General features: G+C 42.9%; 1 pseudogene; it reads left to right on the forward strand.

Moving 5' to 3' along the window:
- LOC129641135 (melanoma-associated antigen B4-like) lies at positions 1-26,403 on the forward strand (annotated as a pseudogene).
- The last annotated feature ends 559 nt before the right edge of the window (positions 26,404-26,962 follow it).

Consider the following 26,962-nt stretch of genomic DNA (forward strand, 5'->3'; position numbering starts at 1 on the left):
AGAAGAGAAATATTGCCCTGGGCCATTTACAAAGTGAGACCTCCTTCAGTGAGGAAAACCTGGCTTCCTGTAACCTGAGTAGCTGAAATGGAGTAATTGAAGACTAGCCAATTAGCTTCCAAGTTAGAAATTCCCCTGATCCCTTAGATTGCACCCAGGCTCCTGGATTGAAGAGAGATTTGATACCTTGCCCCCTTCATTGGTTGGCCTTGCAGTGAAGCTCTTTTCTCTAAAGCTCTTGCCATAAGCGTTGACTTCTCTGAGCATCGGGCAGTGAGCCCATGTTCCTTGAGTTTGGGCAGCCTTGTTGAGATTTAGGACTTGTGACCATCTGCTTGATGCACTGTAGCCCCTGGTGGGCCCTCAACACCAACCCTGAGTGGCCACCTATACTGAGTTTGTCTAGAGAGTTGGCTCTTGGGTTCCTGTTTCCTAGCCATGGCACTCTGGGCTCCTCTGGCTTCTGGGGCTCCTTTCACTTTTAAGGAAGGAAACAGCTCCTGGATCAGACATCTTTGGGGTGAGTAAACTCCTTAATATATGCCTGTAACTAAATGTGCTATATGAAGTTAGAATGTGCCTGTAGTCTAATAATCTCATCAGGACTGCTTGTTAGAGAGGATGAGACGGTTGGGATGGCATCACTGACTCAATGGGCATGAGTTTGAGCAAACCCGAGGAGAAAGTGAAGGACAGGAAAGCCTGGTATGCTGCAGTGCATTGGGTTGCACAGAGTCAGAGGTGACGAATTGATTGAAGAACGACAACACCACCCTGGGTTCGAGTCCCACCTAGGAGAGTTTCTTCTGTCTGATTAGAATCCTAAGGCTACAGTCTTGGGTTAAAGACCCACCCTAAGAGGACAATGTCAGAGGTTAGAGCTACTGAGGTGCTCAAATGATTGGGTTAGAGCTCTGAACACTGGCTTAAGGTTCCAGGCCTTTGGATTTAATTGCCTATGTTTGTCTGTGTCTGACTGTTTTATGTGTTGGGATTGGCTAGTAGGAGTTGGCTATGGGATGAATGTGGTGAGACTTTATTCAACCTGTAATTAATGAGGGTCCTCTGAATCGGGAGATAAAGCACCTTGCTCCTGGACTGGAAACCTTGCTGTATGGAGGTGATGGGGGTTTTCCCCTTTGCCTAAGGTGACAGCACAGAGGTATTGTTACAGATGAATATTCTTTTAAAAAAATTTTATTGGAGGTTTCTTGATTTACAATCTTGTGTTATTTTCAGGTGTACAGCAAAGTGATTCAGTTACACATATATTCAATCTTTTCCAGATTCTTTTCCCATATAGGCTATTACAGAATATTGAGTATAGGAGGTCCTATTCAGTTATCTATTTTCTATATTGGTTGTATGGGTATGTTCATCTCAAGCTTCTAATGTATCCCTGCCCACAAAGTTCTCCTTTGGTAACCATAAATCTGTTTCAAATTGTGCGAGTCTTTTTCTATTTTGTAAATAAGTCCATTTGTGTCATTTTAAAAAATTAGATTGTACCCATGAGCAACACACTATGGTATTTGTCTTTGACTTACTCAATCTCTACGTCCATCCATGTTGCTGAAAATAGCATTCTTTCATTCTTTTTTATGGCTGAGTATTCTTCCATTGTATTTATGTATCACATCTTTTTCATCTGTTGATGGACCTGTAGGTTGTTTCCATGTCTTGGCTCTTGTAAACAGTGCTGCAAGGAACATGGGGGTGCTTGTTCCTATTCAAATTATGGTTTTCTTCAGATATATTCTCAGGAAGTCTATTTTTAAAAATTTATTGGAGTATAGTTGTTTTACAATGTTGTGTTAGTTTTAGACATATAGCAAAGTAATGCTGTTACACACACACACACACACACGTATAAATTCATTTTCAGTTTCTATTCTCATATAGGTTATCTCAGAATATTGATTAGAGTTCCCTGTGCTATGCAGGAGGTCCTTATTGGTTATATATTTTATATATAGGGGTGTGTGTACATTGATCCCAAGCTCCTGATTTTTCCCTCCCTCACTACATTTCCCCTTTAGTACCCATAAGTTTGTTTTCAGGATCAGTAAGTTTTCTGTTTTGTATTAAGTTCATTTTATCAGTTTTTAAAATTAGATTCCACATATGAAGGATATATTTGTCTTTGACTTACTTCACTTAGTATGACAATCCCTAGGTCCGTCCATGTTGCTGCAAATGGCATTCTTTCCTATGGCTGAGTAATATTCCTTTGTATTTCTGGAACACATGTTTATCTACTCCTCTGTTGATGGACATTTATGTTGCTCCCATGTCTTGGTTATTGTAAATATTGCTGCAATTTACATTGGGGTGATTGTTCCATTTTCGAATTATGATTTTCTCAGGATATATGCTCAGGAGTCAGATTGCTGGATATTATGGTAGTATGATTTTTCTATTGCGTTTTACTGAGTATAATTAATTTAAAATGTTGTGTTAGTTTCAGGTGATTCAGTTATACATTCACATATTCACTCATTTTCAGATTCTTTTGTCATACAGATTACTACAGATTATTGAGTAGAGTTCCCTGTGTTATACAGTAGGTGCTTTGGGGTTATTGCTATTATATATATTAGTTGTAGATGTGGGATTTCCAAGTGGCACAGTGGTAAAGAATCACCTGCCAATGCAGGAGACACAAGAGAAGTGGGTTCAGTCCCTGGGTCAGGAAGATCCCCTAGAGCAGGAAATCGAAACTCACTGCAGTATTCTGACCTGGAAAATTCCATGGATGGAGGGTCCTGGTGGACTACAGTCCATGGAGTCATGAAGAGTCAGACACAACAGTCATGTATGTTTATCTCAGGCTCCTAAAGTATCCCTCCCCTAGCATGTCTCCAGTGGGAATCATAAGCTTGTTTTTGATATCCATAAGTTGGTTTCTATTTTGTAAATGAGTTTATTTGTGAAGTGAAATGAAAGTCGCTGTCTTATCTGACTCTTTGCGACCCCATGGCCTATATAGAATTCTCCAGGCCAGGATACTGGAGTGGGTGGCCATTCCCTTCTCCAGGGGGTCTTCTCAACCCCGGGATCAAAGCCAGGTCTCCCACATTGCAGGTAGATTCTTTACTAGCTGAGCCACCAGGGAAGCCAGTTCATTTGTGTCATTTTTTAAAAATTAGATTCCACTTACGAGTGATAACATATGATATTTGTCTTTCTCTGTCTTACTTTACTTAGTATGACATTCCCTATGTCCATCCATGTTGCTGCACATGTCATTAATTAATTCTTTTTATGGCTGAATAATATTCCATTGTATATATTTACGACATTTGCTTTATTCATTCCTCTGTTGATAGACATTTAGGTTACTTCCATATCTTCGCTGATATATATAGCTCTGCAATGAAGATTGGAGTGCATGTATATTTATGAATCATGGTTTTCTCTGGATATGTACCAGGAGTGGGATTGGTAAATCATATGGTAACTCTATTTTTCATTTTTCAAGGAACTTCCATAATATTCCCCATAGTGACTGTGTCAATTTGCATTCCCAATGAGAGTGCAAGAATGTTCCCTTTTTTCCACACTCCATCATTTGTTGTTTGCAGATCTGGGGATGATGACCATTCTGGCTGGTGTGAGGTGATACCTCATTGTACTTTTCATTTTCATGTTTCTGATAATTAGTGATGTTGAGCATCTTTGCATATGCTTTTTGGTCATCTGCATGTCTTCTTTGAAGGAATGTTTGTTTATACACTCTGCCTACTTTTTATGGGATTGTTTATTTGACACAGAGGTGCATGAGCTATTTATATATTTTGGAGATTATTGCGCTGTTGTTTGCTTTGTTTGCAAATATTTCCTCTCATTCTGTGAGTTGTCTTTTTGTTTTTGGTTTCTTTTGCTGTGTGGAAGCTTTTGACTTTCATTAAGGGTCACCTGTTTGTTTTTGTTTTTATTTTCATTACTCCAGGAGGTGGTTCAAAAACCATTTTATTAAAACAAAAAAATACTGCTGCAACTTATGTCAAACAGTGTTCTGCCTAGGTTTTCCTCTGAGGGTTTTATAAAATCTGGGTTTACATTTCGGTCTTTGATCCATTTTGAGTTTATTTTTTGTATGGTGTTAGAGAATGTTCTACATTCATTATTTTACATGTAACTGTCCAGTTTTTAAGGCACCACTTATTGAAGAGACTGTCTTTTTTGGTTCGCTAGTATTTTGTTCAGGATTTTTCCATCTGTGTTCTTCAGTGACATTGGCCTGTCATTTTCTTTTTTTTGTTTTCGTGTGTGTGCTTCTGTGTCTGGTTTTGCTCTCAGGGTGATGGTGGCCTCATAGAATGAGCTTGGGAGTGTTCCTCCCTCTGTAATTCTTTGTGGAAGAGGTTGATAGAATCTCTAAGTTTTGGATAGAATTATCCGAGAAGCTACCTGGTCCTGGACATTTTATTGGAAAATTTTAAATCACTGTTTCAGTACTTGTGATCTGTCTACTCACGTTCTCTATTTCTTTCTTGTTTAGTCTTGAAAGGCTGTACCTCTCTAAGAATCTGTGCATTTCTTCTAGATTGTCCATTTTATTTGCATATAGTTGTTTGTAGTAGTCTCTTATGATACTTGGAGTTCGACACGAGTGTATTCTTAATGAAACCAGCCCTGATTACCTTCTTGTGGTGTGAGCATAAATGTAAGATGAGGGAATATAAAGCAGGAAAAGTCTCCCTTCCACACACAGAAGAATGCACCCTAATCCAGCTAAGGAATTTTTTTTTTTTTCTCCTTCCATTTTTATTGCAATATAATGGACTTAGAGCACTGGGTAAGTTTAAGGTGTACAGCACAATGATTTGACTTACACACACAATGAAATGATTGCCACAGTAAGTTTAGGGAACATCCGTCATCTCATATAGATATAAAAGAAAAGAAAAAAAATTTTCCTTGTTTCGATGCACGATATAGGATGCTTGGGGCTGGTGCACTGGGATGACCCAGAGGGATGGTACGGGGAGGAAGGAGGGAGGAGGGTTCAGGAAGGGAAACACGTGTATACCTGTGGCAGATTCATGTTGATATATGGCAAAACCAATACAATATTGTAAAGTTAAAAAATAAAATAAAATAAAAATAAAGAGAAAAAATCAGATGAAGGAAGTAAAAACGTCACACTTCCAGTTATAAGATAAATCAGTACTAGGGATGCAATGTCTTTGGGCTTCCCCCATTGGTTCAGATGGTAAAGAACCTGCCGGCTAAGGAATTTCATACAATAGGGCACATTCTGGTGTTTCCTCACTAAAAAGTCCAGTCCTATTGTATATCAGCCAGAATAGCAGGGAGGTAGTACTGAACTACTTTTATATATTTGTGCATGTGTGATGTTAAAAATGAAATTTTACCAGGAAAAATAGCCATTGGTTATGGTCTTAAAGGCCATGGGCTACGTAGAGGCCTTGGAGTGAATGTATTTCCCCTGGAAATTGCCCAGACATCTAGATTTGCTTGTCGGTGATCTCTGCTGGAGGGGTAAAGTATTTTGGTCATCTACCAGACAGATTAAACCCCAGCATGCTCAGAAAGGAAGTGAGGAAATCGGTGTTTGAATGTGTGCGCTCCTGAATTGCTCTCTGAATTGCTGCCTGAATCTAAGACAGCTTCCTCTTTCACTTTCTTCAATGTGATGCAATCACTCTCTCAGCCTCCTACTCACTAGGTAACTTTTTCTACGTGGAGACTGAGACAGAGCCTGAACTTCTATAGGACCCTCCTCAGTAGACAAGCATGCCCTCAGCACATGGCAGGGCAGAAATATTAGGAGCCTGTGACCAAATGGGCTGCGGTCTTGGAACTGGTGGGACAGATTCCTTGGAAGCTGGGTAGCACGTGTGCCTTTCAAGCTACAGTTTGACAACCACATATAATAATGGAAAACTTTTCAGGGTTCTTTAAGTGAACCCTCAGATCCAAGCTGGTCACCTTGAGACTGTCCATTCTTCTCAGTGGTCTCTCCAGGGAACTCATACAGCCAACACTTTCCAGAAACCAAACTAGGAGATGGAATTAGGTCCTAAATTAAGGGGCGGTGCCTCAATTTTGCCAATTTTCTTCCTAGAGAGGAACAAAGTGCTCTGAGCCACAGATAGAGAAGCCCTGAAGGCTTTCCTACAGCTCCCACGAATGCAAGGGCTTTCCAGGGAGACAGCAAGTTCCTGATAAGAGTGCTGGTTGACATCAACTTCTATCCATGAAGGCTGGGAAGAGGCAGCAAGCATTGGTTAAAGACAGTTGGTCCAGGCTCTGTTTGCTGGGCAAAAGGTAAACTATTTTCAGCACTACAGTGGGAGAAATTGGTCAGTCAACTGCAGAGCTCAGTTTGGGCTGAGGAGTGGCCAGGAAGAGCCAAGACAGATGACCGAATAGTAATAAATTCCATCCAGGCACCAAAACACCAAACTTCAAGCAGTAGCCTGAAAAGAGACATGTGAAGGAAACAAAGCCTCTGATAATCACCTTTCTTAAATACCAATTAATCCAATCTTGTCAGTGCTTATGTAACACTCCAGTCCTGGTGGTAGAAAACTCTGGGACCTGGGATTATCATTTTCTACAGAATTTGAGACTCATTAACCAAATCGAGGATGATTTCCCACAAGCTTGAAGAATGTACAGAGAGAAATGGTGGGATTGACGCATAAAGCATTGACCAGTTTAAAGTGGTTTTGCCTTCTTAAAACAGGTTGTTGATTAATCAAACCTTGAGTTATTTTTAGAGGCAGCACTATGCATGTGGCAAGAAGGAGCCTATGTTTCCAGGATGACTGCAGAACCAAGAGGGTTCAGTCTGTGGAACTCTCAGAGTGGGAATGTTGCCAGGGGAGAACTGTATGAAGTCCTTCAATATGGAAAATCAGGCTTCTAGCAGCATAAATAGCTTACATGAACTAATTCAAGACTAGCCAATTAGCTTCTAAGTTTGCAGTTCCCCTAAACCCTTTCATTTTACCTCAAACTCTGGATTGAGGAGACAGATATGAGAGCCCCACTTCCTGTCTTCTTGCTAGTCCACCTTGGATTAAAGTTTGTCTCTCAAAAGCCCGTTCCATAGTATTGGCTTCTAGGTGCATCAGGCAGTAAGCCCTTGCTGGGGAACACTAGTGACTGATAGGCCTGGAATTAGATTCCTCTCTGAATTCCTCTAGATCTGACGCTGTTATACTCCTCTTGCCCTAAAGCAGAACTTGTGTTCCTTAACACTCAAATGTATCTTGGGATAAAAGCAAGGACTGTGGATATATTCCAATACACTTCTTCAGGCACAAAGCCTTGAAGGCTACATCAATAAATGACAGGAATAAAGAAGAGAAACAGATGATAGGGACAGTAAGTTCGTCTCTCTGTGCAGTGTCCAATAACCTCAATCAGAATAGCACAAAACCATCTTGGATCGCTTTTTTCCTTTAGAATTATACTCATGTCTCAGATATGGTGACTTGGGTTCTAGATCACTGCAGTAAAGTGAACATGGAAATAGAGTAAATCATTAGGAATTTGGTGGATTCCCAGTGCTTATAAAAGTTGTTAATCCTATTGTACACTTACTAGAAGATGTCTAAAAAATGCACATAGCTTAATTTACAAATGTAAGACAGTTACAATAGTAACAAAGACCACTGATCAGAGCACCATAAGAAATAAAATAAGGAAAGAGTTTAAAATATTTAAAGAATTAACACTATGTGGAACAGGGACCCCAAGTGAATACATGATGTTGGGAAATGATGCCATAGACATGTTCAATGCATGGTTACCATAAACTTTCAGTTTGCAATGAAACACAGTATTTGTGACGCATGATTACATGCAGTAGAATGTTTGAAAAGTATGCCTGTCAATCAATTAAAACCAGTCATGAAAAGAGACTGACTCTGGCTTTTGAAAAGGATGGAAGCAGCATTTTTCTCTGGGAGCACAGCCCATTCTACCCCGTGCCTTCTGTGTTATTTTCTCCATCTCAGGTCCAGTCTGGGACATGAAACTGTAAGGTTTGCATTAGGGACACTGCTCAAGAGTTTACTGGGATGTGGTGTTCCCCAGGAATCCTTTAATCCAAGAGATAGAGAAAATTTGGGCCCCCGTAAGTGGGGACTGGAGAGCAACCACCATAAAATACAGGTCATTGAGAGACCTGCCCAAACTTGCTCTCAGGCTTAGAATGCCCAGACAGGACATGCCCTCTTATAAGCCTTGTAGTTCTCTGTGAGGTCAAAGTCTCAGTCTAAGAAGAATGGCCTCAGTTCAGTAGAGGGAGAATCTCAGGTTGGAGGGTCAGGTCCCAGGACTGGCCAGGACCATGGTGAGGTCCCTGAGTGAAGAAAGAAGTATCACTAGACCCACAAATGAGGAGGCTTTACAGACCCCTGCCCCTATTCCTAACCCCAGAGGCTCCAGGCAGAGCTATAGGGATGAGAAGCATCTTCATTTCTGTCTGATCTCAGCGAGGAATGGATGGAAGGAACCCCAGTTCTGAGGAGGGTGGCATCTTGACCCTCACCACTGGGAAGATGAGGACCATCAGTGCTTATGAGAGGGTCTCTCCCACCATGGAGGAAGGCTAATGGAGTGGCACTGCTCCTGTCAAGGAGATGCACAGAGAAGTGCCCTGATTCCCCACTAGGGACTCGGAGAGGTGAGGGCTTCGTTTGGGGGCAGGACTCAAGTTTGTAGTGCAAATGGTTCCGGGCTCTGACAGACGGCATGGTGAGGACCCTAAGGGATGACCCAGGGACCGCTGAACACTGAACGACGGGGTCCCCACACAGCCCCGCCCCTTCCATCATCCCTCAGAGATCGTGCACAGGGCAGCCATAGCCAAAAGTGTCTCTGCAAAACTTCCGTGCTATTGGCGAAGAGCTTGGACTGATGTTCAGCGCGTTCGTGTGGCTAAGAGTGGATTCCCAGGACTGATCTGAAAGCAAGGTGAGGACCTGAATGTGGACTCAAGGGACCATTCCCCCGTCCTGTAAGAAAGATAACTCCCAAAGTCTCATCTCTGTGATCAGCAGGGGACGGTTCCTACAACTCTCTTAGGCCGATTTCTTCGGTATATCTTGATCTAAGACATTCTGCAAGATAAGCGATTACTTGATTCTGTAAATGAAGGAAACCTAGGCCCTAACTCCAGTCACCGGGAGAGCGCCGAGTGCGAACGAGGCATGGGGCAGTAAAGATGGCGACACAAAGCGGCACCCATGCGCTCAATTCCCGGACTTCTCCCCTGCTGAACTCTATGAGGTGAAACTTTGGAGGCTTGTGGACATAGTTCGGGAAAGGGAGGAGTGTCAGACTCTGAGAGATATGAAGATGGGGACTCTGAATGAGGACTGTAGAGAACCCCGCCAGGGTTCTTCCCCCTCCCCCAACCCCACCCCTTCTGTTAGCTATCAGAGAACTTGGGTATCACAGCTTTGAGAGGTGAGGAAGAGAGGGTCCAAGCCAGCAGCTATCCCAGTGTTCCTCCAGCAGTTCATCCCACACCTAATGAAGCTGAGCCAAATTCTGCACTTTGTGGCTGAAGATAGCATTCAGTGTTCTATATGTAGTGTAGAACTGGGCATCCCAGAGGGTGCACAGTGTATGATTCCTTGGGGTTTGTGTTCTGTATGAGGAATTTAGAGATAAATCTGTGTTTTTATGTTCTTGCTACTTTTCAAAGGTTGCTCCTCAATGAAAGCTTATATTCTAAGTGTACGAATGACATCAGTCAGACTTATTGTTGTTTATCGGTCTTAAGGATAAGAGTTTTTCTGTTGTGTAAAACAAATGGGAAAGCTTCCATCTTATTTAGTCAGCTGGTGCAAGGTAACAAGGCATTAAAATATGTTATTTCCTTGACAATATGAAAAAACTAAGCAGTGCAATACATGGGGTTCAGAAATAGAGGGAAAGTAAGATGGATGGTATTTTGTTTCCTCATCTTTTGTAGTCTGTGTTTTACAAAATTATAAGTGACCATGTATGCTTCGTTAATTCAAAAATGTAAAATTAAATTCTAAGAAATTCATCCTCATGCTCACAGGCTCATTTATTCCCTAAACAGTAATTGAGCCTCTGCTCGTAGAAGACTCCATGCTAGTACTTGGAGAGCTGAGAAAAACATCTAGGCACTGACCATAAAATTATAGAGTCGAGAAGCAGCTGTCATGTAAAGGAAATGGTGACATGACAGCAGTCAAATGTGAATTCCCTGATGCAAGGTAGTGGTGGGCCTTGGGAAAGTGTAAGTCTTTCGGTGGGAAGTAATTATAACTTGTGTGCATGGTGGGCTGGATGAGGCTGTGGCAATCGTGACCAGGGACCAGGTTCTCCATGGTGGGCCGCATAGTTTAAAGACAAAGCCTGGGATGGGAAACTGCCTTTAACAGTTACAGGCACACTTCACTCTGTTGCACGTTGCTTTATTGTATTTCACAGGTACTACTTTTCTTTTCTTTGTTCTTTTTCTTTACCAAATTAAAAGTGTGTTAGTCAACCTTGCTTCCAGCAAGTCTTTCGGCTCCATGTTTCCATCACCGTTTGCTCACTTCATGTCTGTGTGTCATGTTTTGATACCTCTTGCAATGTTCACACCCTCAGCAGCAAAAATGATGGACTCAGTGAGGCTCACATAATGGTTGGCATCTTTTTTCTTTTAGCAAAGAGGTATTTCTATTTAAGATATCTATATTGTTCTGAGGCATAATGCTATTGCCCACTTAATAACCTGTAGTACTGTATAAACATAAATTTTATGAAAGCACTGGGAAACCAAAAAATTTGTATGACTCAATTGTGATATGGAATTTCCTTTGGGGGTTGAGACCCAAACCTGCAATATTTTCTGAATCTCCCTGTGCTTTGGGATTGTGAGTAAATCAGAGAGACATCATGTGAAGCTGGCATGGAATGTGTCCTGTGCTCCTATTCCAGTACAGGGAAACCCTGTGCAGATTAGATAGTTTATTCATGTTGTCTTCTGTCTGTGGAGTTTCCCAGAAATCTGGGTGACACTCCCCTGAGGTGAGATGATGCCTTGAAGCCGCTGGACTGGCGCACTCTGCCCTCTGGGTGGGGGTGCCAGAGCCCACGCCACTAAAAATATAAGAATAATTGAAATCAAGTTATCTTGAGTGTAATTTGGCAAACAATAAGGAAGGAATAGATACTTGTGGGTGGTTAAATAAATGAAAGTAAGAGTGGTTTATGAAAAAGGACAAGTTAGAGATAGGTAAGTTTGGGGCCCTTGAAACATTTTGGAGCTTTCTGTTACATTCACTGAGGATGTCTACCTCATGGTGACCTTCAGTGGCATACTCTTAACTGGGATATGCTAGGTTTCCTTGCTAACCAGTATTTTTCTGATTTATTTATTGATGAGTTTGGAGAAAAGTCTACTCCTGTGAAATGACCACCACAGTTTATGCCATAAACATATCCATTACCTCCAAAATTTCCCTCTCATCCTTTTTTAAGTTGATTTTTAATTGGAGTTTAGTTGCTTTACAGTATTGTGTTGGTTTCTGCCATACATGAACATGACTCGGCCATAGGTATACATATGTCCCCTCCCCCTTGAACATCCCCCCACCTCCCACTCCTCCCCACCCATCTAGGTTATCACAGAGCACCATTTTGAGCTCCCTGCATCACACAGCAAATCCCCATTTGCTGTCGATGTTCCATATGGTAATGTGTATGTTTCAGTATTACTCTCGGTTTGTCCCTCCCTCTCGTCCACCCCTGTGTCACCAAGTCTGTTCTCTACGTCTGCATCTCCATCCTGCCCTGCAAATACATTCATCAATGCTGTCTCCTAGATTCCATGTATATGTGTCAGGATACGATGTTTATATTTCTCTTTCTGACTTTCTTCACCCTAGGTTCACCCACTACATTGGAACTCACTCAAATATGGTCTTTTTTATGGCTGAGTAGTATTTCATTGTATACTTGAACCAGAGCTGCTTTATCCATTCGGCGATGGACATCTAGGTTGCTTCTCTGTCCTATCTGTTGTAAATAGTGCTGCATTGAACACTGGAGTACATGTGTCTTATTCAGTTATGGTTTCCTAAGGTTTTATGCCCAGTAGTGGGATGGTTGGGTCACGTGGTAGTTTTAGTCCTAATTTTTAGGTAAACTTCATACTCTTCTCCATAGAGGCTATATCAATTTACATTCCCACCAACAATGCAAGAGAGTTCCCTTTTCTCCACACCCTCTCCATAATTTATTGTTTATAGACTTTTTGATGATGGCCATTTTGACAGATGCCTTCTCACCCTTTATGTTTTATGTCTGGGATAAGAACACTTACCATAAGATTTGACCTCTTAGAGAGTATACAATATAGTATTTTTAGCTATAAGCTCTATATTATGTAGTAGATCCCTAGAACTTATCCATTTTGTATAATTAAACTTTGTAACTTTTGATTAATACTGAAAATTGGAATACTGCCTGCTTTATCAGTGAATAAACACTGTCAGTTATCGACAGTTGCAGCCACCACGGATGGTGAACCCTGAGGGAACACAGGATGTAAAAATACAGGATACGGGCCCCAGATATGTGAAGTTCATATCAAAGGAATGATTTCAGTGAGCCCCGATTCTTGCATCTTTCCATATATGGAAAAGGGCTAAATTCCTTAACCAGGGTTATCTGGTTTTCCTTCATTTATCATAATCTTTTGATATTCAAACTACCTGCCCTTTGTTGCAAAAATTGTATGTAACCTGGCTCCTCCCCTCCCTTCTTTGGAGCAGTTCTCTCAGGGTTACTCGAACGCTGCCTCCTGGGTTGAAGTCCTAAACGTTTGTACCAAAGAGAACATACCTGTCAGCTTTTAGGCCGTGAATGTTTTTTTTTTTTTTAATTTATTTAATTGGAGGCTAATTACTTTACAGTATTATAGTGGCTTTTGCCATACATTGACATGAATCAGCCATGGGTGTACATTGTTCCCTTTCCTGACCCCCCCTCCCGCCTCCCTCCCCATCCCATCTCTCAGGGTCATCCCAGTGCACCAGCCATGAGCACCCTGTTTCATGCATAGACTGTGAATGTTTTTTAAGTCTACAATTCCTTCTCATTCACCCTCCCATAGACCATGGCTACCACCACTCTACTCTGTTTTTGTGACTGACCATTTTAGATTCCTCATATAAATGACATGCAGTATTTGTCCTTCTGTGTCTGGCTTATTTCACTGTAGCAGAAGGTCCTCTAGGTTTATGCACACTGTCATAACTGGAGAGGTTAGCTTCTTTTTAAGGGTGAATGGTGTTCCATTATATGTATATTTTGCATCTTCTTTATCCATTCATCTGTCACTGGACACCTAGGCTGCTTCCCTTTCTTGGCCATTGTGAGTAGTGCTGCAATGAACATGGGAGTGCAGAGCTCTCTTCGAGGTCCTGATTTCATTTCCTTTGGATAGTAGTGGCATGTGGAAAGTATTATGAGTTATTTTTGATTTTTTGAGGAACTGCTATACTGTTTTCCCTGCAAATTGGCTGTACCAATTTATATTCCTACCAGCAGTGTTGAATATGTATAGTTTACTAAGAAACTTGCAAACTGTCTTCCAAAGTCGCTCTACCATTTTGCGTCACCACCACCACCGAGGAATGAGAGTTCTTGTCAATTCACATCCTTACCAGCATTTGGTGTTGTCAGTCCTTTGAATGCTGGCCATTCTGAAAGGGATGTCATGGTATCTGCTTGTTTTTTTTTAATTTGCAGTTCCCTAATGGTATATGATGTGGAGCATCTTTCCATATGCTTGTTTGCCATCTCTGTATCTTCCTGGGCGAGGTATCTATTCCTATCTTTTGTCCATTTTTTTATTACATGTTTTCTTCTTATTAATATTAAGAGTTCTTTGTATATTTTAGATTAGAGCCTTCATCAGATATGTCTTTTGCAAATATTTTCTCCCATACTATGGCTCATCTTCTTGTTCTCTTGGTGTATTTTTATAGAGCAGAAGTTTAAGGGAATGAAATCTAGCTTATCAATTATTTCTTTCATGGATCCCCATCACTTTTTTCTGTGATGATATTTTGTTGATTGGTTTGCTATGTGGCACATGGGATCTTAATTCCCCAACCAGGGTTTGAACTCACAGCCTTTGCACTGGAGGCACAGTGTTTGTAAACTTTTAGCTTTTTTATTTTGTGTTGGGGTATAGCAAATTAACAATATTGTGACAGTTTTCAGGTGAACAGTGAAGGGACTCAGCCATACATATACACGTATCCACTCTCCCCCAAACCTCCATCAATACTGCCACATAATACTAAGCAGAGTTCCCTGTGTTACACGGTACATCCCTGTTGCTTATCCATTTTAAATATGGCAGTGTGTACCTGTCCATTGGAAATCCCCTATCTCTGTCCCACATCCTTCCCCAGCGGCAACCATAGATATGTTCTCTGAAACTGTAAGTCTTTCTATTTTGTAGTTCAATTCATTTGTATCATCTCTTCTTAAATTATACATCTAAGATACGTCATATAATATTTCTCCTTCTCTGTCTGAGTCACTTCAGTCAGTATGATGATCTCTAGGTCCATCATGTTGCAGATTGGCGGTTGCCACAAGAAGGGGTTGGATGATGGATGAAATGGGTGTAAATGACCAAATGGCATAAACATTCACAACTTTCACTTACAAAATAATAAGCCCTAGTGTTCTTTCCTGGAGAATCCCAGGGACGGGGGAGCCTGGTGGGCTGCCGTCTATGGGGTTGCACAGAGTCGGACACGACTGAAGCGACGTAGCAGCAGCAACAGCAGCAGGGATATAATGTATAGCATCGTGACTGTAGTTAATCATTGCTGTTTTTAAGTCGCCAGGTGGTTTCCTACTCTCTGCAACCCCATGGATTGTAGCTTGTCAGCCTCCTCTGTCTTTGGAATTTTCCATGCAAGAATACTGGATTGGGTTGCCGTGTCCTCCTCCAAGGCATCTTCCCGACTCAGGAATTGAACCCGCATCTCCTGCATCAACAGGCAGATTCTTTACCACTGAGCCACCAGGGAAGCACATAGTTAATAATATTGTATTGTATATGTGAAAGTTCCTGAGAGAATATATATGTTTTTAAAGCGAGCTATAGTTGTTGTGGGCTTCCCTGGTGGCTCAGATGGCAAAGAATCTGCCTGCAATGTAGGAGACCTGGGTTTGATCACTTAGGCAGGAAGATCCCCTGTCGAAGGGAATGGTTACCCACTCCAGTGGGTAATTCTCACTTGGAGAACTCCATCGATAGAGGAGCCTGGCGGGCTACCCTCTTAGGGTCAAAAAGAGTTGAACAAGACTGAGCAACTAACACTTTCACTTCATTTTCATAGTTGATGTATAATATTTTATGTTTCAGGGACACAACAAAGTGATTCGTAATTTGTAAATGTTATGTTCCATTTATAGTTGTTATACAATATTGGCTATATCCCCTTTGTTTTGCAATATATCCTTATAGATTATCTATTTTATACATATGAGTTTGCACCTCTTAATCTTCTATCCGTGCCCTTACCCTCCCCCTTGCTGCTTTCCCTTGTAACCACAACTAGCTTGTTCTCTGTATCTGTCAGTCTGCTTCATCTCCCTAGTCTGTTTTATTTTTTAATTCTTCATATAAATGGTATTATACAGCATTTGTCTTCCTCTCTCTCACATATTTCAGTTAACGCCTTCCAATCAATCCATGTTCTTGAAAATGGCAAAAGTTCATTCTTTTTTATGACTGAGTAATATTCCATTGTGTTTGTGTGGATCTTTTCAAATTAATGGATTACTTTTTTCATTTTTAGCAGTAATTTAAAGTAAGTTGAGCGCTGAAGAATTGATGCTTTTGAACTGTGGTGTTGGAGAAGACTCTTGAGAGTCCCTTGGACTGCAAGGAGATCCAACCAGTCCATTCTAAAGGAGATCAGCCCTGGGATTTCTTTGGAAGGAGTGATGCTAAAGCTGAAACTCCAATACTTTGGCCACCTCATGCGAAGAGTTGACTCATTCGAAAAAACTCTGATGTTGGGAGGGATTGGGGGCAGGAGGAGAAGCGGAGGACAGAGGATGAGATGGCTGGATGGCATCACCAACTCGATGGATGTGAGTTTGAGTGAACTGCAGGAGTTGGTGATGGACAGGGAGGCCTGGCGTGCTACAATTCATGGGGTCGCAAAGAGTTGGACATAACTTAGCAGCTGAACTGAACTGAAAGTTTATTCAAGCTTTAATGCAGGTTATTCTGACTTTAAGGTAACATCACATGGCATACTTCTGAGTACATTTCTGAAAAATTCTTTTGTACGTATTTCTGTTTTATAGATCTATGCAACCTCTGGCACTGGGGAGGCTATCATCTGGGTTCTGATCACATAGCAGTGAATAAATGGATACGGAAATTTAGAAATCATGAAAGCAAGAGACCACAGTGATCTTAGAGTAGTGAACTGAGTGTTGCCATTAGTGTTCATGTCAGGATGATAAATTCTGTTGCAAAAGCACCCTTAGGTAGCGTGAACTGGTAGTTTTTAGGGAAATGAATTGTAAGAGAGAATACACTGCCTCAGTATGGTTTGCCACTCTTTTTCATACTTGTGGTTTGCCAATGAAATGTATCATCCCCAACTGGACCTGTAGAATATTGTGCTGGAGGGTCCCTGGCCACCTCACTAAGTTCCTTATTAATCCATTTCAGGGCCACAGTCTGTGCATTTTGTCTGACTCCTCACTGTCTCAGTGTGTGCTCAAAGGTCCAGCCAAAACTCCTGATTATCTGGTGGCTGGGAAATACTATCTCTTCATCTCACACTGGCTCTGCCAGTCACAGGTGCCTTCTTAATAAACAGGAAGGTTGGACTGGGGTGGGGTCACTGGCAGAGAGTAGATGAGGCTGGAAGCGAAGGGGAGATGAGTAATGGAAACCCTTAGACTCAGAAAAGCATCAGGTACCTTACGGAGACCATCCAAATTAGTGGGTTATTATTTTTTTTTTTTTCAGATATACACCCGGGAGTGCGAATGCTGGGTCATGTGTTAGTTCTGGTTTTAGATTTTGAGGACCCTCCTTACTGTTATCCATGGTGGCTGCACCAATTGACATTCCCAACAACAGTGTACAAATCATGTCCACATGCTCACCAACATTTGTTACTTCTGTTCCTTTTGGCTTATAGCCCTTCTGATAGGCATAAGATAATACCTCATTGTGGTTTCAATTTGCATTCATTTGACGATTAACGATGTTGAACATCTTTTCATGTGCCTCTTACCAGCTGTTTGTCTTCTTTAGAAAAATGTGTATTTAAGTCTTCTGCCCATCTTTTTCTTGATTTTTTTTAACCTGTTATATCAACTGTTTATATATTTTGGATATTAACCCCTTATTGGTTATATCTTTGGCAAATATTTTCTCCCATATAGTAGGTTGACTTTTCATATTGTTGATGGTTTTCTTTGCTGTGCAAAAGCTTTTAACTTTAATTTGCTTTTATTTTCCTAGCTTTAGGAGACAGATCCAAAAAACTATTGCTATGATTTATATCAAAGGGTGTTCTGCTCATATTATCTTCAAAAGTTTTATGGTTTCCACTCTTAAAGCTAGGTCTTTAATTCCTTTTCAGTTTACTTTTGTATATAGTGTTAGAGAATATACTGATCTCATTCTTTGAGAGCTACATGTCAAAGAATGAGATTAGAGCATAAATACAGTTTGGTAATGTCAGAAAATTAAATGTGCTTTTACATTTGAGCCAGTAATTCAGTGTTTTCAGAAATTAACTCTGAAGAGACATCTGCAAACACATGAAAATATGTAAATGCCTATGTCCATGTTAATTGAGGGAACATGATATATCCACAGAGTGGAGGACTACGAAGCTATAAAAAGGAATGAGTACAATTTTGTAAAGTAATATGAAGTGCTTCCATGATAGATATAGATATATAAAAGAATGTGGGAGTTTGGGGCTAATGTCGATGATACCAAGTCCAGTGCCTTCCCATTCTGGTATGAGGAGGCTTTGAGAGCTGAAGAAGAGAGAGCCAGAGCCAGAGCTGCAGCCAGGGCTCCTATGGTGCCAGGGCCAGTGCACTTTCTGGAGCATGTCCAAATTTCCTCCTACTCCTAGTGAAGTCTGAGCAGATACTTCACATTGCATTTCAAGAAAGCAGGCAGTCTTCCCACTAGTGGAGGGCCATGGTGGGGCTCATGGAAATTCAGCATATAAGGTATCTGTGTTCCTATACAATATGCACAAATTGGAGGTTTTTCTTTTCTCTGTTTTTAAATGTTGTTCCCTTTAATTAAAGTTGTGTTTAGCTTCAGAGTCCAAGCGTACTAATGGCACCGCTCCCACATGTACTACAGATTATCAAGTTGAAAAATAAGAAATTTCGTATTACATAGCACAGACTGAAATCCTTGAATCATTTCTTGTCATTTGGAACAAGATAACATGATATTGCAATATGGAATTTTTGGGAAAATGGAAATTTTTCCACAGTGAAGTCTGTGTGATTATCAGATACAGAAAATTTTTAAGAAGTATTCACTTCTTCATTTGTTTTAGTCTTTCTTTGTACTATTGAAGTTTATTTACCTGGATTGGCTTCAGTTATTTCAGAATGTGGGAGAAGTGAAATCCCAGTAAATTGCTTTCTTGCACACTTGCACTGTAATTGTTCAGATATCAATTTAGCATCTGCTCTTTGGAAGGCTTCTGGGTGGTTTGGGGGATGCTAAGAAATATAAACTCAACCCCTTCTTATAGAATTCTAGAGTCTAAGAGCAACATTCATATAAAGTAGCTGGTGAACTGAGATCTAGGGGCCCAATAAAAATGAGGTATAAGGAGGTGAGGGGATTGAGGGCTTCCTCATGAGGAGTCTAGTGTAAATACACTGAGGCAAGGCACTTGGAGACTTTAGGACAATAAAAGTCTGGCAGCGGAAGGTAGTTTTAAGTTAGGCTACAGGGCGAGCCCACCAGGGAGGCTGTGGAAACACTGAATAGGGGTCAGACCCTCAGATGGCGGGTCTCAAAGTTGAGAGGCTTAAGCCTGGAATGGAAAACTACCCTGAACAATTGCTTTGGAATTATGGGGCTTCCCAGGTGGCTCAGTGGTAAAGAACCCGCCCACCAATGCAGGAGACATGGGTTCAATCCCTGGGTCAGGAAGCTGCCCCTGGAGGAGGAAATGGCTACCCAATGCAGTATTTTTGCCTGGAGAATCCCATGGACAGAGCAATCTGTCCAGTCCATGGGGTAGAAAAGGGTCAGACACGACCGAGTGACTAACCAGGAACAGGAGTAGACCAGAGAGAAATCCCCCCTGGGGTGGGGATGGAATGTGCCCTGTGCTCCTGCCCCAGTGCCTGTGAACACAGTGCACAACCTAGATGTTTCATGCACATGATCTCCAAGGAGGTTCTGTGAAATAAAAGTAGTAGTAGAATGAAACCGAAAACTCAGAAGCTAGTGGGCTGACACTGTTTGCTGTGAGTCGTGGAAACAGAGCTCATTTTATTGAAAGGGCATTCCATTCAGCGTTTTTGGCTATGTTGATAATTCCACCAAAGTCTGTGAGGTGAGTCTATTTTAGGTGATGGTGAAATTGATGAAGGTAGGGGTTTATTTTATTTGGTTACTTATTTATTTGGCTATGCTTGGTCTTATCTTTGGCACACAGGATCCTTGATCTTCCTTGCAGCCTGAGAGTTCTTTAGTTGCAGCATGAGGAACCTTTCAGTTGTGGCATATAGGATGTTTAGTTGTGGCATGTGAACTGTTAGTTGTGGCGAAGCTGTGGCATGTGGGACGTAGTTCCCTGATCAGCAGTGGAACCCAGGCCTCCTGCATTGGGAGTGCAGAGTTCTAACCCCTGGACCACTAAGGAAGTCTCTAGGAGTCATTCAGATGAAAGAGCAGCCAGGAAGGAAGACAGAATTAGTCTCGGAATCAAATTTAGATTCTTTGAATTTCATTCAGTTAAAAATAGTACCCCCACACTCAAAATACGACCTAGTAGTGGAAATGAAAGTTTCTTTCTAAACAGCATTTTGGACTGATTTGGTGTTCCATGTGCTAGAATGCCACAGATTCTCTGACATCTCCTAGATTTAAAAGATTCCTCACGGTCGGTGGTATCCTCCAGGATGAAACTAATCATACTCATAGTAAAAACAGATATTGTGTAAAGTCTCAGTGTGGTCCAGGCACTGTGCCAGGTGCTTTAGCTACATGCCACTAGCCCTACAACAGCCACTTCACCTGAGGCTCCCCGAGTTTGGGATGGACCCGTCAACACAACTGAGAAGAGACAGAGCTGGGACTAGAGCGCTGGTCTGAATTTGTCCACAGCATGTACCCTTCCACTTGTCCCGGCCTGAGGTGCTCATTAGTCAGTTAATTCACTGTCTTCTAGCACTCCAACATGTATCTTGAGTGACAGAAAGAAGGACTCTGTGACCAAAACACTGGAATGGAATACATAGCCAATGCAATACAAACACCAAAATAATTAAGAGGTGTGAATAAAGGAGAGAAGGAGATAATGCTCAGTAAGCATATTAACACCTGCATGTGCAAATTCAGACACCCTCAAGTGATAGAGGGCTTACAAGATTATCTGGCACTATCCTTCTATGTAGAAAGTAATTTTATTTGTTTTAATTAAAAATATTTATTTCTATTTATTTTTTGACTGCTCTGAGTCTTAGTTGTGACACTTGGAATCTTTGTTGCCACATGCAGGGTCTTTAGTTGTGGAATGTGAGATTTAATTGTGGCACAAGAACTCTTAGTTGTTGGATGTGAGATTTTTAGTTGTGGCATGTGGAATCAAGTTACCTGACTAGGGATCAAACCGAGGACCCCTGCATTGGGAGCGCAAAACCACTGGACCAACAGGGAGGTGCCAAGAGTAAATATTTTAGAACTACCCTAAATCTGGTGACTCAGATGGTACAGAATGCGCCTACAATGCGGGAGACCTAGGTTCGATCTCTGGATTGGGCACAATCCTTGGTGGAGGGCACGTAACACACTTCAGTATTCTTGCCTGGAGAATCTGCATGGACAGAGGAGCCTGGCAGGCTATAGTACATGGGGTCACAAAGAGTGGGACATGACTGAGCGATTAAGCACACACCCTAAATCTGGCTGAAGAGCAGGAATATATCACCTCTATCTCTTTGACATCATAACATCTGTCCTGAGTTCCTTAATTTCTGCTGCATTTTCCTAATCTTACATCACCTTTGGGACTGAGACCCATTTTCGCCAAGATTTGCTAGAGGGTAACTGCTCAATGTTTGTAGGAATATGCATTCCCCAAGAAGCCTTTAATCGAGGGACAGAAGCTGATATGGGAACCTCCATGAAGGAGGACTGAGGAGACAATCACCCCTGAAAATAGTGGTCACCCAAAGACTAAGAAGAGGAATCTTAGCTCAGTAGAAGGAGTAGTCCCAGGCTGTGGTAGATGTAGTGAAGATGCAAGAGGAATCAGAAGGACTCAAGTTGCATCCCCACTGTCTATTCTCAGAGGCCCTGATGGACTAGGTTCACATGAAGATCATCCTGACTTCCAACTTGGAATTCTCAGGAGACTAGGACCTTGCTGTAAGACAAGAAGCTTCATAAAACAGAGAGTGGAGTTACAGGATTCGTCATGTGTCAATGTGAGGACCTGAAAGTGGACTCACAGTAGCATACCCTATAAAAGGGGGCCCTGGAAAATAACTGATGCTGTGGTCCCCAGGAAGCTCTGGGCACAGATGTCAGGTTGATTTCTCTCTAGAAAGTCTTAGCGAGGTGAGACCTCTGTCTAATATAATCAGCTGCATTTTCACAGAGGGAGGGACCTGAATCCAAGGAGGACCTCACATGCGATGCTGAGTGTTACTGAGGACCACTACAGAGGGAGCCACTCATTCAACCTGTGTGATCTTAGGGAGGGCTGAGTCTCCTCTAGCCAGATCAGAACCCAGATCTGCAGATGGGGGTGTTTTGACTATAACCAGCCTTAAGCTTAGGATCATCAGTGCTAGTGAGAGGATCTCTTCCCCAGCGAAGGAGGCTCACAGAGTGGCAACTCACCTGACAAGCAGAGATACTCAGGGCAGAGCTGGCCTCCCACCAGAAGGGACTTGGGAAGGCGAGGGCTCTGTTTGGGAGCTGGAAGACTCGGGTTCATAGGAGGGGGCATCCTGGGCTCCGATACACTGCACAAGGAGGACCCAAGGACGGATGAATATTGAGCTACCTGGGTTCCCGTAGCATGCTGCCCCTGCCGTCATCCTTGGAGGACCCCAAGTAGGACCTTACCCAGCTCCCTCCACTTCCGCTTTGAAAGCCAGCAGAACAACCGGTAGCCGCGGGGACTGTATGGCAGAGACTTAGTGTTCAGGACTTGTCTGGAACCAAGGTGAGGACCTGAATGTAGCTCATGGGACTTTTCCAACCCTCCCAGTAATAAAAGTGACCCATCCACATTCCAGCCCTCTGATATGGCTCTTATGAGTCCCTCAGAGCTATCGGCTGAATGTGTCTAGAGTGTCGCAGGCTATGGCATTGGTCTGTGGGGGTAGGCCTGGATTCTACCCCCGGAGGAGGTCTAGAACCTAGATGAGGGCCCTGAGGGCTGATGTGCAGACTTCGACACCGCAAGGGGGCCACACTCAGGGGCTCCCCTATACTGGACTGTAGGAGGCCCTGGGTAGAGCTGGCCAACTGTGGTGCTCCCTGGTGTCCACTGGAGGTGGTTTTGGGAAAGTGAGAGCCTTGCTGTAATGGAATAAACCCAGTTCAACAAAGGCACCTAGTCTGCAACAATATTAATGGCTGTGACGCTGAGTGAGGATGGGGTTCTTCCCATAAGAAATGGAGTCACAGAAAGCGCCAGTCCTATTTTGAGGACTGGGAGAATCGGGCGTTTTGACATGACACTTCCTGGGACATCTCAGGGAAGTAAGAGACCAGGTCAGTGGGGGCAGCCTCAGGTTGGAAAGGGAGGGTTTCAGGTGTCCTGGTGGATGGTGAGAACCTTGGGGGCTGTGGATGTTCCACACCACATTATTCGGACCACATCTCCCTGTCGTCATCCCTGGGAGACCTCAAGGTTACATGTCGGTCCCCACTGTGGGCTAATGGGGACATAAGGGTCTTGGTCTGAATGGAGTGGTCAGCAGAGAGAGAAACCTTAGACCTTATCATGAGTCAAATGTAGAGCTTGGTTGCTTCTGTGTCCTGGATATTGAAAATAGTGCTGCAGTGAAGACGAGTACAAGTGTCTTTTTCCATTACCGTTTCCTTAAGGTATATGCCTAAGTGGGATTGTTGGCTCATGTGGTAGTTTTATTCCTAGTTTTTGTAAGCAGAGTGAATTAAGTCAGAAAGAGGAAAGCCAATATCATATATTAATGCATATATATGGAATCCAGAAAGATGGTACTGATGAACCTATTTGCAGGGTAGCCTGGAGATGCCGGCATAGAGAACAGACTCGTGGACACAGTGGGGGGAGAGGGAGGGGCAGACTGAGAGAGTAACTTTGAAAATGTACACATTATCATATGGAAAATAGATAACTAGTGGGAATTAGTTTTATGACCAGGGAGCTCAAAGCCAGTGCTCTGACAGCTTAAGAGGGGTGTGACGTGGGAGGGAGTTTCAAGATGGAGGAGACATAAGATATACCTATGGCTGATTCATATTGATTTGTGGCAGAAACTGGTATACTATTATAAATTGTAAAAAATAAATTTATTTTCAAAAAGACATATAGGAGAAAACAGAATAAAAAAATATTTTAGACCTTGGGATCTTGTAAGGGTCCACAGGGACATCAACCTGCCTGCACCAGATGTTGTTCTCAGGATACCATGTTTGGCAAGATAAGGTCATCTTCACTTCCTGATTTTGGGACACAGAGTGATTGGCTTTTACTATCAAGCAGTCATTACTTCAGGAGAAAGTTGAGCTTCTCTTCTGGGAGCCCAGTTGATGAACCTGAGTGAGGACTCAGTGCATCCATCCCAACCCCCAGATTTCAGCCCAGGAAATCTCAGGGAAGGGCTGTGAGGCTGAGCACCTTCTTTACTGTTTTATACGAAGTCTACGGGAGGGGAAATGTCTAATCTGAAAGTGCAGACAGCAGTCCGCAAATGGATAATGGTGCCCAACATTTTAAGGAGCCAATGTAAGGACCCTGAATGATGATCCCAGTGCACTCAGGATAGAAAAGACCTAATTAGCTCTCAGCACTGGTTATCTATCTCTTGGCAGGGAGGTGGACTGAGGCATCCCTTCACTTATCTCTGGATCATGGGGTGGTCTAAAGTGTCTACATCAGAGTAGCAGAGGGAAAGGTGTCAAGGCTCCGTCAGAACTTGACATGAGAATATTGAAGTAGAACTTAGAAAACCCCACTGCTGGCACCTGCTGTCATCTGAGTAAATCCAAAGCAGGGCTGAGAGGACTCAGAGGAAAAGTAAGGCCTCTGTTCTTCCTCTGTGGGATTCTGTGGGAACAGGCTGAGCAGGAAAACAGGAGGCTTGTGGGTTCCTAGGGCAGTGTCCTCAAGGACACCTGCAGAGGCGGCCTTTGATTAAGCCAAGGTAGAGTCTCCCTGTTTTAAGGTGCTCATGTCACCTCATTCTCCATCCTCCAGGTGCCCCAATCTCCTGTCTGTTGGCCCAGACTCCCGCCTGCGGTCCCTGTCACTGCCATCATGCCCCGTGGGCAGAAGAGTAAGCACCGTGCTCGTGAGAAACGTCGCCAGGCCCAAACTGAGATCCAGGGTCTTCACGATCAGGCTACCACATCTTGGGGAGAAGAGACCACCTCCTCCTCCCCTCCTGATTCAGAGAGCGCTCCCTCAAGCTCGTCTGCTGCTGGCACCTCCAAGGGGCCTCAGGGAGCCCAAGGCACCACCAGTGCTGCTGCAGGTGTATACGCAAAAGATCTGGTGGTGGTGGCGCAGCACGCTCGAGATCTGGTGTAGGTGGCACAGCATGCTCAATATCTGGTGTAGGTGCCAAGGGCCAAGTTCAGGAAGGTGAAAATTCCTCCCAGGCTTCAGCTGCTGCTGCGAGCTCTCACACAGATCTTCTGACCTGGAAGGCAGAGCTATTGGTGCAGTACATGCTGTTTAAGTATAAGATGAGGGAGCTCATTAAGAGGTCCGAAATGCTGCAGGAAATCAAGAGAAGGTACAAGGAACAATTCCCTGAGATCCTTAGCAGGGCCTCCGAGCGCATGGAGCTGGTGTTTGGCCTGGTGCTGAAGGAAGTCAGGCCCAACAGTCACTGCTATACCCTGGTGAGCAACCTAGATCTCAGCAACAGTGAGTCTATGAGAGGTGGCTGGGGGCTGCCGAAGAATGGTCTTCTGATGCCTCTGCTGGGTGTCATCTACCTGAATGGCAACCACGCCCCTGAGGAGAAGATCTAGAAGTTCCTGAATACGCTGTGCATCTATGATGGAAAAAGTCACTTCATCTTTGGAGAGCCCAGGAAGCTCATCACAGAAGATCTGGTGCAGGAAGAGTACCTGGAGTACCGGCAGGTGCCCGGCAGCGATCCCCCTCACTATGAGTTCCTGTGCGGTCCTAAAGCGCTGACAGAAACCAGCAAGACGAAAGTCCTGCAGTTTTTGGCCAAGGTCAAGGATTCGGTCAATCCTGCCTTACTGCCGCAATATGAGGAGGCTTGGAGAGAGGAAGTAGAGAGCACCGGAGCCAGAGATGCAGCCAGGGCTGGCACTTCTGCCTCAACCAGGCCTGGCACTGCTGCCTCAGCCTCTCTGGCCCTTCTGCTTCAGCCGCTGTGCACCCCAGGGCCGCATCCAACAGCTCATCTCGCCCCTAGTGTGGTCTGAAGCCTGTTGTTCACTTTGTGGCTAGAGAAGCCGGTCAACCTTTGTTCCTGATATGCATCAATAACTTTTGATTTTATTTCCCCCAATTTTCAGTTATTAAAACTTTTCAACAGAAAGGTCATTTAGAGTCATGATATAAGTATATGAATAACATGAATCACACATACTTTGCTGTTTGTCAAATTTAGGAGTCAGAATTTTGTTTTCTCAAATAAATATTGGAAATCCTTACATCACTTTTGTGATCGAAGATGAGAATAACATCACTTTAGGATGAGAGTGTCCTTAGAAATGTGAAAGAAACCACACTAATAGACGCTCAGAACATTGATACATTGTTAGGGAGATAGCGGAAATGTCTTCAGATTTTGGCTGGCTTTACTGTCTGCTTAGTTTCTCTTTTTGTAAATGTAAAAGACACATACTTGCCTCTGCTTATGGTTTATGGTTTTCAAGAATGTTTGAGAATATAAATTATAGCAAATGATTTATTCGTGGCTCTTCTTTTACACAGTCATTGAGAATCTGCTCTTAAGAAGTCTTCATGCTTGTACTGGTGATGTTTAGTCAAAAAAAGTCCTAGCCTCTGTCCACTCATTATAGTTTCTCAGAGATGCTGTCATTCTACGGAAGAGGCTGAGATACTCTCTACTTTAGGAAGAACAAGAAAGAAGCAGGTAAAGAGGGGTTGGAGAGAACATATTACTTTGGTTTCATTCCTAAGCGGAATTTTGGCTGATTTGGGAGGTTGGGTCTCTTTTTTCCCGACTTGGAACACTGCATAGTTGCTGACATCTGATAGATTGAAAAAAAATCCAGCTGATGTAACATCTGAGGTCAAGATAATCATAGTAATAACTGCCGTTGCTCCTAATGTCTCAATAGAGGCAGGCGCCAAGACATAAGCTTTCCATAAATACTTATATACCACCAAACTGACAAGAAAGGGCTTATAACTTACTTCACAGGGGAGAGCCCAAGACTCATAGAGTTTGGTTTTGTGCTGAAATACATAAGGCTGGTAAATGACAGCTGGCAATAGACTCCTGC

This window comes from Bubalus kerabau, unplaced genomic scaffold (genome assembly GCF_029407905.1).
Source record: "Bubalus kerabau isolate K-KA32 ecotype Philippines breed swamp buffalo unplaced genomic scaffold, PCC_UOA_SB_1v2 scaffold_76, whole genome shotgun sequence".
Lineage (NCBI taxonomy): Eukaryota > Metazoa > Chordata > Mammalia > Artiodactyla > Bovidae > Bubalus > Bubalus kerabau.